Here is a 17,469-nt window from a genome sequence, read left to right as displayed (position 1 = left end):
CTGCCATAGCCAAGGCACTGTGGCCAGGGAGACGGACAGTAAGTGCTGCGGCATCACATGGGCACAGTGGGGAAGGCTGGGCAGCCTCTCTTTGGAGTTTGGTAAGGATGAGCCGGAACAGGGTTCCTGTGTGTGAGGAATGGTAAGGACAGAAAACCGCTCAGCTGGTTTCAGCGTGGATTGCGTCCAGAGCCCTAGAAGAATTCTTTTCTTTTTTCTTTTTTCTTTTTTTTGGCATAGGGGGCCACACCTGACCAAAACTGACTCTGCATTCAGGATTCACTACTGGCAAGGCTCTGGGGACTGTGTGGGGTGCCAGGCATCGAACCCAGGTTGGCCAAGTGCCAGACAAACGCCCTCCCTGCTGCTATTATCATCCAGCCCTCAAGAAGAATCTTTAGACTGTTGGGAATCTTGGGGCCACCTTCTTCTGGGCCCCTGCTGTACCTGCTGTGCTCCTGGGGCCTTTGGTGTCTCCAGGTGGAGTCGGGCTTGGAACAGAGCCGCTGCGGGCCTCTGGCGGGCTCGGCGCCCGTGCCTGCCTCCAGCTCTGTCTCCTCACTGGGATCCTCAGTCCTGGAAGTGTGCTGCTGAGCAGCCTGTGTGGGCTCTGGGCTCTGGCAGCCTCTCTCCGTGGCTCCCACCGGCCTTTCCCTTGGCGGCGGCGCCTGTGGCAATTTTTCACCCAGCACCAACAGACTGTTTCTGTTTGCAAACAGAGGCCTCCAGCACTTGCTTACCCCAGCCCTATCCCAGCACACTAAGCTCAGGTTCACCGATGTGTGTAATCGCTCCAGCTCCGTGGGTGCCCATCACAGGTGCCTGACCCTTAGCTCCTCTCCCCTCTCTGTCCTGTGTCCTTCCCGTCCTCAGAGGAGCATGGTGGCGTCACCTGCTGCAGGCAGTGCACACGCCAGGGGCTTGGATATGTGGAGTCATCAGGCAGGCACTGGAGGGGATTCCTTGGTTGTCACTGACCCAAAAAATCACTTTCAGTTTTTGTGACTCAGAAATGTGCTCTACCCATCCACACCCGTCAGATGTGTTGAAAGACCGGCCAGATCCCCCGGATGGCTGTCAGCTGGGGAGTGGCTGAGTGATTTTGCAGAGACCCATACACAGCTGCACTCTTGACAGGGAGTGGAAATGGCATGATGTCCAGCTAAAGAAGGAAGGGGAGTTGCCTTTGGCCTCATGTTTCTTGGTTTCACGCATTATCAGTGGTTATGTGCCTATGTGGTTGTTCATTTTGTTTTTGTTTCATATTTTGTTTTGGTTTTTCTGAGGGGAGGGGATGGGAGGGGGGAAGCGGCCTTCAGACATCAGTCCCGACTACTGGTCAGGGGACCATATGCAGTGCTGGGGAGGCATGCACCTTAACTCCTATACTAGCTCTCTGGGCCCTGGCTGTCTGCTTTCAACTGGGACTGTACCGTGCTTGAAATAAGTAGGTGGGAAGAGGACTGGGATTCAGGGCTGGGAACTTCGGAATAGTTTGGGCCTCTGAATGTGGTTTGTGGAGCAGGTGGCAAGTGGACGAGGCATCCCCAGATGGTAAGCAGGAGAAAGATCCAGTGGCGGGTTAGAAGTGGCAGTGACGAAAGGGCCTCAGATGGATCATTTCGGAGAAATGACCAAAGAAGGTTGCAGTGACCAGGTCCAGGGAGGTTATCTGGGTATGAAGGTATGAAGGTATGAAGCACAGCCCAGGATGGAGCACAGAGGGGTCCATTGTGGTCAGACAGCACGGTGCTCTAGGAGATGGGGAAGCTCAACCTGCAAAGGCGGTAGGAGGCTGATGACTGCAGATGAGGTTCCTGGCCCCCCTGTGAGCAGAGTGGGGGACAAATCTGTGCCTGAGTGCTGGAGGGACTGGAGAGACCAGGAACCCAGGGCAACCCAAAGCCTGCACCAGGAGTCAGGGGACATAACCCTGGGACGCTGCCTGACCTCAGTCAGGGCGGCTTGACAAAGGTCATTTGCACCTTTCCTGTTCTGTAACATGTTACACTCAGTGCTTTGGATTTCTCAGCCAAGTGAGTGTGAAACCCAGAGAGCGCTTAAGAATAGAGGTCCAGGGCCCATTTTGGTCACCTGCCTCCTCTGCTCTGGATTCCCTGAAGTCCTGCTGCTCTGGGAAGGAGGTCTAGGTGTAAGCTGCAGGTAGAAGTTTCTCAGCTCAGCCTGGAGATAGAGTACAGAGAGTAGGGCTGTAGATGGGCCGATTCAGGTCCACCTCCATCCAGCATCCCAGATGGTACCCCAGGCACCACCAGGCACGAGCCCTGAGCCTAGAGAGCCAGGAGAAAGGCCTGAGCACTGGCTGGGTGTGGTCCATAATCAAAAATGTTTATTTCCCTGATGGAGGGAGCCTTTCCCCAGAGCAGTTAAGATTTAAAGGTTCAGACCTTGTTGGGCTGCAGGAAGCAAGGAAGGCATGTCTTGTGTCGCTGGTGCGTCTGGAAACACTGGAGTAATGGTATGTGGGGCAGCATTTTCAAAACAGTGGATCTTGTCTTAGAGTCCCTGGCAGGGAAGGGTAGGGGCTGACTTCCAGACTAGGTGGGATGGTCGCAGGAGACCTGGGCTCCGTCGATTGTCCTCTGTGTGCATCCATTCTGGGCTCCAATGAGGCGAAGTTCTGCCGGGTGCTCCCAGGGCCTGCAGGGAAGCCTCGTCTTTCCAGACAGGTTCCTTGAGCTCCTGCTGTCCCACTCCGTGTGACCCCAGGCTCCCTGGACTCTGTCCTCTTGTCCGCGCTCTGCAGCACCAGGGCACCGTGTGTCTGAGCGGCAGGGTGCTGGGGGGAACGTTTGTGTCACTGCCGCCCTGTGGTGCTTTCCTTTTAGGAAAGCCTGGGAGCGAGCCAGTGGGACTCAGATGGTCCACAGCGGGAGCAAGCAGCCTGGCCCTCGAGTCACCCCACCTTCCTCGAGGTCTTCCCCACCCTCTGGCCACCAGCCCAGCACATCTCAGATGGGCGACAGGGGGGACATTCGCACAGCTGGGTCAGATTTTAAGAGGAAAGGAAGCACTTGGTGCAGGGGGAGGATTCCCCGATAGAGCTGGGAGCACCGAATGTAGGTACTCAGGGCTCCCTTCCCGAGGACCGAGGCCTTGGTCCTGAGGCGGGAGCTGCAGGGTCTTCACCACCCTCCGCGGCCAGGTCTCGGGGCCTCGTCTGTCTGGAGGGAAAGAAAGACAGGTCTGGACAAGACTTGGACAGCCGACTCCGGTCAAGGTTGTGAGGAGCCGGAACTGATTTTCTGCTCTCCTGGCCCGCCTGCGAAGCCTGAGCTCAGAGTCGGTGCCTTTAATAGTACCCAAGTGAGGTGCCAGCCGGGTGGCAGGAGAGCTGGGCAGGGTGACCCAGTTGAGTCAAGCTGTTGTTTTACTATGTGGGTTATTTCTGGGAGAAGCGCCAGGCCCCGTGCCAGTCTCAGATAACGCTGGGGGCCTTTCTGGATGCTTTGTCTCCCCTGGGACCACACGCTTCTTCAGAGCTAAGGGCATGCTCCTATAAGTCTGCACCACAGGGTGGGGGAGGGGGCCGCTGTGCGGGGTGGGCCCACACGGCTCCATTCCTGGGCTCAGCCCCTCTCAGGAGGACTTGCTCTCCGTCCCAGGAGCTTTCAGAGCAGAGAACATTCTGGCCCTCACCAGCAGCCCCTGCCTTACCTGGGCCTTCAGTGGGAGCCCGAGCTGGGGGTCTGGCTGCTGGGTAGCAGGACTGTACAAATACCTCCTCCTGCCCCCGATGGAATATGGCAGCACATGGACAACTGGGCCTAATTCCCAAGCCCTGCCACCAGGAGAGAGCTCTGGGGCCTGGCCCGGGCTGTCATTCCACCACTGGGATTATCACCCTAGGTGGTAATTCCCCTGTGCCGGTTTCAAATTTCAGGTCTAGGGCTGAGGCCAGTCTTTGCATCTGGACAGAACTTCTTGCCAGTTTGTTTTCTGGCTGTTTCCTCAGCTGTGTTAGAGACTCTGCTGCACAGAAACAAAGCCCCCCACCCCCTACCCGCCACCCCTTGTCCCCCCCCCCCCCCCCCCCGCCTGCGGACCGAGGGCAGAAGAGTGGGGAAAGTTCCGTTCCTGCTGATCCTTTGCTTCCTGTCCGGGACGTTGCAGGGCTGTGGGATTGTGGGATTCCTGGTGGAGGTGGACCAGCTCTGGGTCGTGGAGGACGGTGGCACCGGTATTTGTGCCCCAGTGGGCCTTACAGGCTGACTGAGCTGAGTGGGGTCACCATGCCAGGGTGGCCCACGTGCCAGTCTGACCCCACAGCGTCTCTCAGCAGGTACCACACGCCCTGCCGACACTCACTCCTGGCCCTGCGACCCTGCCTCCCCCCGAGCCCCCAGCCTGAGAGCCCCACCGCTTTCCCCAGCACAGAACCTGTGACCTCACGGCACACACGCCAAGAGCAATGGCGCGTCCACCTGACGCCAGGCAGAGGAAATCAGGTGGTTTTCTGGAAAGGAGCACAGAGTGCTGATAAGTATCACAGGCGAAGGCTTCCGATAATTAGGGTAAATGGTGCCTGTGCTTCTGGACGCTTCCAGCCTCCAGTGGGGGAATGGTGGCCTGCCCGTCACCCCCTCGGGGTGTGTGGGTGGAGTGTCATTATCCTCGTTTCACTGGTGGGAACTTGGAGAGATGAAACGAGCCTCCTCCGCTGGCCTCAGTCCTGCAGGCGTGTTTGTTGCCTCTCGTTTTGGCCCTGACATAGATCGAGGGAGGCCCGGAGGTGGGGTGGGCGGAACCTGGGAGCAGACCACGTATATTTTCTTGCCCAAATCTGTAATGCGGCCATGGGCGAGTCCGCAGCCACTTCATTCATGTGTACACGTGGTCTCCCAGGAGAATCTTGGTCTGGACAGCAGCATGCTGTCGCCCCCTGGTCTGTTCTTTGGCTCTGGCCAAGAGCTGGCATCCTGGGGCAAAATCATTGATCACAGTCACCTCCCACCCACAGCCCGCTCAGTTCCGCCCCCCTGTTCAGCTCTGGGGAGTCTGAAGTCGTGAATCCGGATCTGGGAGAACTGAGCCTTCTGGGACGCTGGAGGTGGCTCTGCCTCAGGGCAGCCGGGTGGTTCCCTGCTTTGCTTCCGGACCTGCAAGTAGTGCCCCAAGCACGCTTCTTCTCCTCCTCCGAACTTTCAGCTTTTATCTATAAAACAAGTCGCCTGTGGCTCCCTGGAGGGGGCACAGGGAAGGTGAGGGGGCAGAGAGAGAGATGGAGAGATTAGGGTGAGCACGAAGGGGGATGGGGAGTCTTTGAAGGGGGATGGGGAGTCTTTGTGCTGCTTACCCATCCCTTTGTATATTCATCTGAGTGAAACCGGCCTTAGTATCAGTCCAGAACTGAACTGCCAATGACATTCTCCCAGTCTGCAGGGTGACATACCTGAGAGCGCTGACTTGGTCCTGCTCAGGACTTTTGTCTTTGCACCTCTCTGCCTTCTCCCAGCGGAGGAGTGGGGGGGGGGGGAGAAGGAAGTAGAGCTCTGGTGTTTGGTTCTTTGTTTGGTTTTTGGGCCTGCGGCTGTGCTCAGGGGACCCTGTGGTACAGGGCAGACCTCCAGCAGGCATACTAGCCCCCTGAGTTACTTCCCTGGCCCCTTTGTTCATTTAAATATTATCACCTACCAGGAACCCAGCTGCAAACACCAGCACACTGGTGTACAGGAGATTGACATGTGAATAGGGGCATGTCCTTCATTCGTTTATTCATTATTCATTTCAAACATGGCAAATCTTGTGGTGGGAGGGGCGGGGGGCAAGGCAGTGTGTGTGTGTTGAAATGTCCCAAACATTAAATTTACCTTTCTTTGTCTTAGGTCAGCTCAGGGCATATTCCCAGCTCAGCATATTCCTTGTGGTGTCAGGGATCAAACCTAACATCCAACCTGCAGAGGATGCACACTCGCCCTTGGAGGCAGCTGCCCAGCCCCTTCCCCTTTTATTTTTTAAAAAATGTAGCAGTACTGCTATTTATTCAGCCATTGAGTAAGCTGATTGAAGTGGGCATGAACTCCATATTACCTTAAAACATTTTTTTAATTAAATGTACATGAGATAGAACATTACAAAGCTGTTCATAATTAGGTTTCGGTTGTACAATGATCTAGCACCCATCCCTCCACCAGTGTACATTTCCCACCATCACTTTCCCTGTTTCCCTCCCATTATCCCCCAAATACTCCATCCCCACCCTCAGCCTCCCTCTATGGGAGGCACTTTCCTTCTTGCTCTCTCTTTCCTTTTCCTTTTGTGCATTATGGTTTGCAATACAAGTACTAAGAGGTCATGGTGTTTGTTCAAGGCATTCGGTATTTTTTTGGGATGGTAAGGCTGGAGTAGCTTTTTAACTGGGTGGTAGCTTTGGGGTGTGGATGTGACTGATGAGGCTTCTGGAAGTACAGGGAGATGGGGGGAGGTAGCTCATCCCAACCCCGAGAAAGCCTGGAGATTCAGTCACAAAACCCACATACCCGAATTTTCAGCAGATTATGTCTTGGTGAGGTTCGTCCTGAGACAGTGGAGCCAGGCTCAGGGTATGGCAGTGATTTTGGACTGTAGGAGCAAGCTGTTGATGGGGGCTTTGCTTGGGTGGGCACCAGACTGATCTACCCCCAAACCTCCTCCAATTTACCCCAGTCTCTTCAGCCTTTCACGGGTCCAGGATTGACTGCGGCTTTTGATCTCTTAGTGAGATTTATTTATGGGTCTCTGAAACAAGGCCAGTATTAGAGCTTACAGGGTGGCGCTGGAGTTGGTTTGTGGGGGTGACTGCCAGTGTTTCCAGGAGTATTGGAAGGTGGGGGGAAGTAGCCCATCCCAACTCCGAGAAAACCTGGAGATTTCAGTCAGAGAACCCACATACCAGAATTTTCAGCAGGTTTTATCTCGGTGAGGTCCATCCTGAGCCGGTGGAGTCAAGCCCGGAGTTATGGCGGTGATTTTGAATTGTAGAAGCAAGCAGCTGCAGGGTCCTCTGCTTGGGCGTGCTCCAGGCTGACCCACTCCCCCTCATATTTACCCTCATCTCTTCAGCCATGAGTGGGCCTGAGATTAATCGCGGCTTTTGATTTCTTTCAAGATTTATTTATGGGTCTCTGAAATAAGGCTGATAAATGGGATTATGTAGCTGAGCCGGAGGTGGTTTGTGAGCATGGCTCCCACATTTCTAACTTTTGGCCATTTAATTTCTTGGTAAACTTTGTCCCAAGTTGTTGGGGTCCAGCCAAAGGCATAAAGACATAGCGGCAATTTTGGGGTATCAGGAAGCCTGAAGGCACCATCAGGCTGCTGATGCACTCGCCCCAAAGGTACAGGTTGACCTGCTGATGGCACTGTACCCCTTTTCCTCTCTTATTGTTAAGTGTACAGCTACCACTTTTTATCTCCAGAACTTTTCATCTTCTCAAACAAATTCCAGACTCCTTAAATAGTAACTTTTCTCTCCCCTCACCCACCAGTCCTTGGCTGCCACCATTCTGCCCTTCTCAATGCATTTGCCCAGCTGGGGACCTCCTGTGTCGTGGGCCGAATGTTTTCACCCCCCCAAATTCCTATGTTGAAACCCTAATACACAGTGTGATATTTGTGCATGGCACCTTTGCGAGATAATTAGGGTTAGGTTAGGCTATAAAAGTGAGACCTAGTTGATGGAACTAGTGCCTTTCTAATAAGAGGCACCAGCGAAATAGTTTGTGTTCTCTCTGTAGCCAAGTGACACACACAAGACTTTAGTCTCAAATTAGGGAGCTTTCACCAGAACTGGACCAGGCGCTCCTTCTTCCTGAACCTGAGGAACTGTTACTATTGCTTTTAAGTCTGGTTTTGAATCATTTTACCCTGAGGGTGTAGACCAGTCTGTTTCTCCTCAGTGAAAAAACCACTGGTTGAGGCTACTACTCAGTCTATGATATTTTACTAAAGCAAACTAATACACTCATATATATCATGTCGCATTCTAGTCTTTTTTAACTGACATGTTGCACTTGACCTCATTAGGTTTCCAAATTAAATCCCATAAATTAGATCCAAATTAGATCCCATCAGGATTTATCCATGTCATTACAAAATTTTCTTTTTTTCTTTAACTCTTGGGTGGGCGGGGTTGGGACATGGAGGGAGTACTTGGGGGATACTCTGGCTCTGTACTCAGGGTTGGGGGTTGTGCCCAGTGGTGTCCCCGGGATGGAACCTGGTCCTCACGCTTGTGAAGCCTGCATGCCAGTTCAGAGCTTACTTCTTTTAAATGCAGAGTGCCATGCCATTTCTGTATGTGCCACAATTTGTTCTTTTTCTCCCTGTGACGTATTCATATGCCAAAACCAGTAACAATGCTGGGTCTCATTCCCCTGACCCTGAAAGAGCCTCCGATGCGGCACCATTGGAAAGAACAAGTAAAGAGAGGCTGCTAAAATCTCAGGGCTAGGACGAATGGAGATGTTACTGGGACCACTTGAGAAATTCGACGATCAACAGGATGATGATGATGATGATGATGATTTATCTGCCAGTACTCTTTTCATATGTTCCCTGCTGCCAAGTCTCATTCTTGTGTGCAGGAACCACACCATCCTATGCTTTTCCTCCTCTGCCCATGTTCCTCTTTTTCTTTTCTGCCTCACCATGTCCCAGGTCTGATGTCCACTCCCAGCATCCCCATCAGGCCTTCCTACAGTCATCTGCAGTGATCCTCATGGAAACTGCTCGCGCCTGCAGCACCATCCCTGGATAGAACAGTGTTTTCTGCGCCCCCATCCCGCTTCTTGTTTCAGGCCTCTGTGACTCCTCACATCTTCCAAACCACCTGTAGTCTTGGCATGGCATTCCTGCTTTCTCCGTCTCATCTTATTCGCGGAATACCACCTTTCTCTGTTTGTAACTCTGGAGATCCTACAACTACGTTGAATCCAACCACCTGTGGGGGCGAGAGAACTCTGCAACCCTCTGTTGGCTGAAGGCTCGGTCTTCCTCACTCCACAAAGCCTTTCTGCCCTTCTGAGCTGGGCTGTCCCTCTTCCAACTCCACGGCCCCACTTGCAGGCCATGGACTACATCTGTCTTAGACTCCTGTGGCTGCCAGCACCAGTAACCACAAACTAGGTGCAAAGGAGAGCAACATCTCTTTATTCTCTGGGACAGAAGTCCAATGGGTAGGGACAGGCTCTCTGTGGAGTCTCCAGAGAAGAATCTGCTGCCTTAGCCTCTGGTGGCTGCAAATATTCCTTGATTGCATCGTCCATTTTCAGCCCCATTTACACATCAGTGCCCTCTTTTTTGCAATGTGGATAATACTTAGACTATGGACCCGTCATGGATTATTGTTTTTTGGGGGGAGGGTCTTTTTGGGTCACACCTGGTGATGCACAGGGGTTACTCCTGGCTCATGTACTCAGGAATTACTCCTGGTGGTGCTCAAGGGACCATATTGGATTCTGGGAATCGAACCCAAGTTACCTGTGTGCAAGGCAAATGCCCTACCCACTGTGCTATCGCTCCAGCCCCGGATTATTTGATAAACCAGGGTGATCTTGTCTTAAGGGTCTTAATTATGTATATCTGCAGAGTCCCTTTTTCCAAAATAGTTCCTACTCACAGATTCCCAGGTTAGGATATGGACAGATCTTTGAACTCGGTGCAGTGAGTCCTCTCCCCTCTGCTGTGTCCTGTTCTGGAAGGGGTCTGCCTCCTTTCCGCCCCGTAGGTCTCAGCTCTGTGATGACATCCATGGGAGAAGGAGGACTTCACACTCGCCCTCCTTGGTGACCTGCTGTGCCCGAGTGCCACGTAACTCCTGGAATCTTCATGCAGGGACTTGGTCTGTGGCACTTGCAGTCATAGTACTCGGCCTCCTCCATAGTACCTGGCATGAGTTAGGGGCCCCCTGCAACCTGATTAAATCTCAAGTACGAGGTAAACACCTCCGTTTGTTGTCAGGGACTCCAAGATTGGTTTCTGAACCGCATTGTTCTAGAGTCAGGATGGAGCTGAAGCATAATAATGACGTCACCCTATGGCCTGGGGCTGCACCTCTTCCCAGCTGGAGTCCCAGTCTTTGCCCGCCCCACCCTGGCACCAGCCTGTCCCAGCCCTAGGCTCAGGGCACAAATTATCTTTCCCTCTGAGGATCCTAGAACCTTGAGGCATAGGTGAGTCCTTGGAGATACAGAAGATCCTTCTGGAATCCTTTCAGCCTCCTGGAAGGGGCCTTTTTCCACTCACACGGTGGTACTCTGTCTTTAGTGCTCAAAGCCACAGAAGGGTGGGCTCCTAGTGAGTCACTGCCCACCCAGGTAGAATTCGAAGCCCATGCGGGTTGTGGTTGATTCAGTTTCCCTGTCTCCGGGAGGGCTGGGCCTCTTGTTTAACATAAGTACATCCAGCCAGGGGAGCAGAGGTGGCAGGTCATGAGTCAGGCAGGCTCAGACCTTTCCTGCCCTGCATGGTGGGGCAGGGAGCTGGGGTTTGGGGACGCGCACAGCCTCAGGGCTCCCTGTGTGGAATGTGCTGGTAGAGACTGTCTCGTCCCCTCTGCCTGACCCCACCGGGGCTTTCCCCTCAGAGGGGCCAGGGCCTGGTGATGTCATTGCAGGGATGCAGCCTGAGGACTGCGAAGTCCAGAAACCTGGAGTGTTCTCTGGCTCCTTCTACCCCACATCCCCTGCTTTTGACCAGGACCAGGGTGTAGTGACCAGCTGGATGGGAGTGGGAGTATCTTGCTTAAAAGAATGGGAAGGGAGGGGCTGGAGTGATGGCATAGCTGGTAGGGCATTTGCCTTGCACGCGGCTGACCCGGATTCGATTCCCAGCATCCCATATGGTCCCCTGAGCACTGCCAGGAGTAATCCCTGAGTGCAGAGCCAGGAGTAGCCTCTGTGCATCACCGGGTATGACCCAAAAAGGAAAAAAACCAACAACACCCAAACCTATGAAATCTCTCAGAAGTACAGAGCTGAGTTATGGGGCAATACTGGCTGGAACGGTGTGGTTTTCTGTGGGTTGGTTTCTCCACCCCCCCCCCCAATAAAAAAACAACTAGTTATACTGAGCTTACTCCTAGCTCTTGGCTCAGGCATCACTGCTGGTGGGGCTCCGGAGACCATATGTAGGGATCACAGTCAGGTCAACTCTGGTTAGGGCAAAAACGCCCTATCCACTGTCCTTTTCTCTGGTCCCAATGAAAACATCTGGATCATGCTCCACAGTCCCTGTTACTCTTTTAAAAGAAGGGATAAAGACTTTTATTTTTATGTAAATGCATATCTGAAATAAACAGTGAAAGAGAACAGGTTAGTGGCACTTCGTATATTCACGAACCCATTCAGCTGCCAAATCTATTTGCAGTACATTTCATCCACCCAAGATGGAAACCCCACAGCCTGGGGTAGCTTTAGTGTCACAGCACCCACCTAACGTGCAGGAGGCCATGAATCAGTCCCTGGCACTGCTCCACCTGCCATCTAGGGCTGTCTTGGGACATAGACATTTGTGGTTCCTGATGTTATTGTGACATGTGCCATCTCCATGAACCGTAACGGAGTGTGACTCTCCATCATGACAATAATCACAAAAGGGAAGGAAAGGGGAAAGAAAATGCAAGAACAGAAGGAAACTGTGTGCTCCTTAAGTATCTGTTTTCTGTGCAGGTTTGCCCACCTGGATGTTTGATACAGAGGGAATCACACATAAGTGGCCTTTTGTGACTTTCTCCATCTCGCATAATGTTTTGAAGTTCATCCCTGTTGTGACATGTGCCAGTGCTTCATTCCTTTTTTGTGACCAAGTAATATTCCACGGTGTAGATATGCATCCCTGTTTGTGTATTCATTCAACAGCCAATGGGGTAGTTTCCTTTTGGATTGCATTTACCTTTTGTCGATAACACTGCTTGTACATTTTAGGACAAGTTATGGTTTGAATAACTTTTGGATAATACTTAGGTGGGGAATTGTTAGGTTATATGGCTGTTAACTCATCCTTTTAGAAATGCCTTTTTGTGGGGCTGGAGAGACAGTACAGCAGGTATGGTGTTTGCCTTGCATACGGCCCACCTGGGTTCAATGCCTGGCATCCCATATGGTCCCCTGAGTTCTCCAGGAGTGATCCCTGAGTGTCCCTCACTACCATGGTATCCTCTTTCACTGGATAGGGCGGTGGAGGGGAAGGCTTGAGGCCATGGATAAACTTGGGGCCCAGAAATACTCAAACATCTGGACCTTTTGGTCAGGCCTCTGCGTTCCAGCTAGCTTTCTGAGTTTCTTTGAGGGGAGGGGCCTGGGAGAGGAAGGCAGGAGCTGGGGGGCGGGGAGGCTTCTGCTGATGGAGCAGGGAGCTCCTGGTGCCCACCTGCAGAGACCTCCCCGGGCAGCTGGCCAAGGCACAGGAAGAGGGTGTTTGATCTGCTTCTATCTTTGTAAATGAGCCCAGATCCAGCGTTGGCTGCCGTGTAAACAGGGAGGGGAGGCCTGGACAGGATCTTTCTGCTTGATTTGAGTTCCTGCCACCCCCACTGTCATTCCTGGTGACCCCTCTCCCTCTCTTGAGCCTGGTGTATGTTTATGGAGTATCCCTCGCCCCACCACACCCTTCCAGCTGTTCTCCTGTTTGTTTTGTGGAGGGGAAGGCAGAGAGCATAACCTTTATTCTTCCTGAGATCTTTGCCCTGGGCCCCGCCCCTCTGCCTGGAGCCCAGCTCCTCTCCTGACAGTAAGGCAGAATCGCCCCCATGCATGGCTCTTCCCAGGAGACATGTGGCAGGCAGGCAGTCTGAGCTGTGTTCTTCCACACACCTGCAGTGGCGGTCACAGCTGGACCTGCAGAAGCCCCATGGGAGAGAGATACACCTTCCCTGACTCGAAGAACGGTTGTGGGGGGGAGGGAATTGAAGTTCATGGGACACCCCCCCCCCCCCAAGGGACTGGACTGGAACTGAGGCCATTCTGAGGAGGGCCGGTGCTCTTTGAAGGTGGATGCAGCCTGTCTCTTTTGAGAAACAGGGTCTGCACGGCTGGCCACATAGCTGCAGGCCCGTTGAGCCCTTCTCACTGAGGGGTCTGCAGCAGGGTGCTGGGGGGTGGGTGATGGTCCCGATTGTCCGCTGACCCAAGGAGTGTCATCCAGCCTGAGCTGGGGAGAGTGCCAGTGGACAGGGAAGCGAGCTGGAGGCCGCGGCGGAGGGATGGCTCTGAGCCCACAGCGGCTGTGCCAGTTTGACTGGTCTGGTTGTGTGTTGCCCGGGGCTCCCTGTTCAGCTTTTTATGCTGCCTTCCTTGTGTATCATTAAACAAATACACAGGTAGGAGAAGATGATAAAGCCGTGCTGCCCATCCCCCAGCCTCTCCTCAGCACACGCAGCGTAGAAATTTGGATTCCAGGCATAGATATTTTTTTTTTCTTTAAAAATTTTAGATGTGGTTCAGATGTGGTTGCAAGGGGGCTGTTTGCAATTAGTGGAAGCTGTCCTCGCCCCTGCCCCCAGCCCAGCCGCTCTCCAACTTTTGCCACTGACGAGGAGAGGCCCTTCCGAATGTGTGTGTGTTTGTGTGTGTGTGTGTGTGTGTGTGTGTGTGCGCGTGCTCACATCTGTGGTTAAATTTACATACCACGAAGTGAGCCGTTTTAACTATTTTTAAGTGTCAGCTCGAGTGGCTTCAAGTGCAGTCGCGTTGTTCTGCACCACCCCCACCGCCAGTCTCCAGAGCTTTCTCGTTTCTCCAGATGGTGGCTCTGTCTCTGTCAAAGGACTCTCCATCTCTCCTCCTCTTCGCTAACCTCGGCAGCTGCCGTTTGCTCTCTGTGGCCCCGAATTCGACGGTTCTGGGAACCGCGGTGGAAGTGGCCCGTACAGTGAGTCAGCCTTCTGATCACTGGGGGATGCCGCTGAGCACAGTGCCTTCAAGGTTCATCTCGCATGTAGCCTGGCTCATCATTTTTTTTTTCCTCTTCTTCTGTTGTTTTTTGTGCCATTCTCAGCTGTACTTGCGGCCTGCTCCTAGCTCTGTGCTCAGGAGTGACCCCTGGCAGTGCTTGGGGGACTGTAGATAGGGCGTACCACGGATCTGAACTGGGGTCAGCAGCATGCAAGCAAAGAGCCTTAACCTCTGTCCTATCTCCCCAGCACCTTTTGAGGTCTTATATATGTGTATGTCTATATATATTTTTTAAATTTAATTTAATTTAATTTAATTTTTTTAAATTTTTATTAGTGAATCACCATGAGGTATAGTTACAAACTTACGAGCTTTCATGTTTGGATTTGGTTTACATCCCTCCACCGGTGCCCATTCTCCTCCAACAATGTTCCAAGTATCCCTCCCACCACCCCCACCCCAACCCCCATCACCCCACCCAGCCTCTTAGGCTGGGCATTCCCTTTTGCTCTCTCTCCTGTTGGGTGTTGTAGTTTGCAATAGAGGTATTGAGTGGCCATCATGCTCGGTCTGTAGTCTACTTTTGGTACGCCATTTTTTCCAACCCAAGTGGGTCCTACCAACTATGTTTTTAATCCATTATATGCCCATTAATACTTGGATTGCTTCTACCATTTATGAATAATGTTGCTATAAATACAGATTTGCAAGTATCTTATCTAAGTCTGTATACTTTAAGTGTTTGTTTTTGTTTAGAGGGGAGAGGAGCCCCAAGAAATGCTTGGGGCCTGGCTTCTATTACTGGCCAACAGTGCTCCACCAACTAGCCTGGGTAGCAGAGAAGTCCCTTATCTCTTTTCCATGTGAGCGCCCTAGTGGAATCAGCAGGGCCAGGAGTGCCCAGTCTGGGTTAGCTGGGGCAGTGGACTGAGCCCCTGGGAGTGGAAGGCTTGCAGGCGGGATGACTTGCTGTTGATTTGGGGAGATGTGTGCGGAGTAGGAAAATAGCTGATTTTCAGCTACCCGGATCCTCACCACTGCCCAGCAGAGTCTGGCTGTGATATCTCGTCCCCTGCCATGTCACCTGGTGAAGGAGAAGTGCTTACGTCACAGACCTTAGCTTTTCTCAGTAACCTTGGCAAGCCTTTATCATGACCGGGAACCCTTGCCACATACCTGGATCTTGAGCTCAGTTTTAGCAGGAAATTGCTCAAATGGCAGATTGTTGCTCAAAGGTAAAATCTCTCTATAGTTCCTCTGTAGTGAGACCTCTGGAGTGACCCGGAAGTTCTTACTGGATAGTCGCTCTGTATTTCTTAGGCCTTGGATGTGAACTCAGTGTAGATACTGGCCTGGAAGTTAGGTGGTGGTGCCCTGTGATGCCTGCTTTTCCACATTGGCCTTTTGAAAGATCAAAAAACAAACAAACAAAACAACAGTTAATTCAAAGATTCATGTAGTATAAAGATACTAAAAGTTTGAGCTAATGTCAAGTCAGGTCCAGTGGAGGTAGGCGGTGGGGAGCTGAGTAAGGGGTGCTTGAAGGAGGTTGATGGCAGGAGCTAGGGAGGGCTTGGTCAGCCCCCTGGGGGAGTCATAGGAATGTTCTAGAGCCGAGTGGGCCTGTATTGACTTTCTGGTTCTAACCTGATTTTTAAAGTTATGATAACTGAGACTTGGACAGTTCAAGGAACCTGCTCTGACTCGTGGTTACGTTCCAACCTGAGTGGACCCGAGCCATCTCTCTGAAAAATAACACTGAACCTCTTGAGTGTTGGCCCACCAGCCCCTGCTGGAGGGCTCATTGCCTGGTTGCTGGACTAGAGAGAGCTCAAGTCCTTTGGGGTCCTGCTGCCTTTGGAAACAGCTTTCGTGGGGTGGGTTTGGGGTGGGCGCTGATTTCCAGCAGGGGCTGCTGTGACCCAGAATTCATTTTTATCATGGATGTTGAGTAGACAAAAAGGCTCCTGTGTTTATTTTTTAAAGTTAATGATTCCCCAAAGGAAGTAGAAGCTGAAGTCTGACACGACACATTCTTTAGGGTGGGGGACAGAGTTAGGGTTCAGCATTAACAGGGCTTTGTTCCTTTCTCTCTCTTTCTTTCTTTCTTTCTTTCTTTCTTTCTTTCTTTCTTTCTTTCTTTCTTTCTTTCTTTCTTTCTTTCTTTCTTTCACAAAATTCACATTTTATTTAGGTTGAAATTAGCTGTACAAAATTGATTTTCTTCACCAAAAATAGCAGTAATATTTTCATATTATTCCTGGGAAACTCACAAAACAACGATTCCTGTGGGTTTTCTAAGTTTTGCTTCTAAATCAAGATGAGGCAGTAGATACAGCCATGGAGAAAAGGCAGGAAAACAGAAGCCACAATTCAGTTGTCAGTATCCGTGCCACTGATCCTAGGTTGGCCATGAAACAGAAAGTGTTCAGGATATACGTGTGGAAAGCTTAGCCCTTTGCTGGGCTTGGTTTCTTAAAACACATTTACATCCTCGCTCCTCAAGGCTGCTGGACTATAGCTGGTCGGTGCCTATTCAGAGCCTTGGGAGAGAGGGGCAGAGCCATTGTTTGTCCAGACAGCCTCTGGCTGTCCATGCTAAGCGAGTGCCAGCCCCGAGGCCAGCAAGGCTACGTACTGGTAGCCAGCATAGTGATCCTGCGTGCTGCTGAGCCCTTCTCTGCTCCCCGCGTGAATGAACCCGAGGGGCTTCTCTATAGCTTATCTGGGCTGGGGTGGGCGACTTCCTGGCGACCTCGCTCTAGGGGACACGCCAACCCAGAACTAGCCTCTGCTGGGACCCTCCTGTGGACACACACTGGCAGAACCCGGCTTGGCCTTTGTGATCGGTGCCCTGGCACAGACCCTGGGATCATGGCATGGGTCTGTGGAACAGTACCGCACCAGCGGATGCTCTGTTGGGTCCCATGTGTGGACCTCAGCCCTGCCTGCCTGCAAGGGTTCTCCAAGAGTCTTTATAGCCAGCAGCCCCCAGGCATCCCGGGCAAGCCTGATGCCCTTGGTCTGTGTTGGGTCGGCTGTAGTTCAGACCCTCTCCACAGGAAGCTGATAGATAGCTTAGCAGGGACTGAGGCTGCTGGTTAGACTGCGCGGTGCGTATCCTGCACGTCTCACATGGAAGTGGAGAGCCTGGGCGTGACAGGGGTGTGCTGGAGGTTAGGACTTTGGCCTTCTCGGGTGCTACTGCTTGGAGGAGGAGCTTCTGCAGAGCAGCTGGAGCCGATCAGTCACTGCGGCTTCAGCTCCTCCCACTGCCACTGGGAATGAAAGTCACGTCCCCTGGAGATCATTGGGCCAGCTGCTCTGGCAGCCCGGGGTTGCTCCTGTACCAAGCACTGTGCCTGCCTGGAGACCCCAAGGAGCTGGGGACCCCGAGCAGGTGTATCAGGGGATAGAGCTTATAAACGGGACACGGAATGTTCCAGATGCCACCTGAGGTGGTAATGTTGGGGCAGGGTTGCTTGTAGGTAAGCCGTAGTGCAAGTGACGCCACCCAGTCAGGGTGACACCCAGACTAGTGTGGACCGAAGAGGTGACCTTGGGTGGAGTTGGGAGG

General features: G+C 52.5%; 1 protein-coding gene across 1 annotated transcript in view; it reads left to right on the top strand.

Moving 5' to 3' along the window:
* BCR (BCR activator of RhoGEF and GTPase) overlaps positions 1–17,469 on the top strand; it is a 115,717-nt gene that overhangs the window by 48,400 nt on the left and 49,848 nt on the right. The window lies entirely within an intron of this gene.

Source organism: Sorex araneus, chromosome 9, assembly GCF_027595985.1.
Source record: "Sorex araneus isolate mSorAra2 chromosome 9, mSorAra2.pri, whole genome shotgun sequence".
Lineage (NCBI taxonomy): Eukaryota > Metazoa > Chordata > Mammalia > Eulipotyphla > Soricidae > Sorex > Sorex araneus.
Note: the sequence above shows the minus strand (reverse complement) of the source record. Positions and strands in the feature narration are given on the sequence as shown.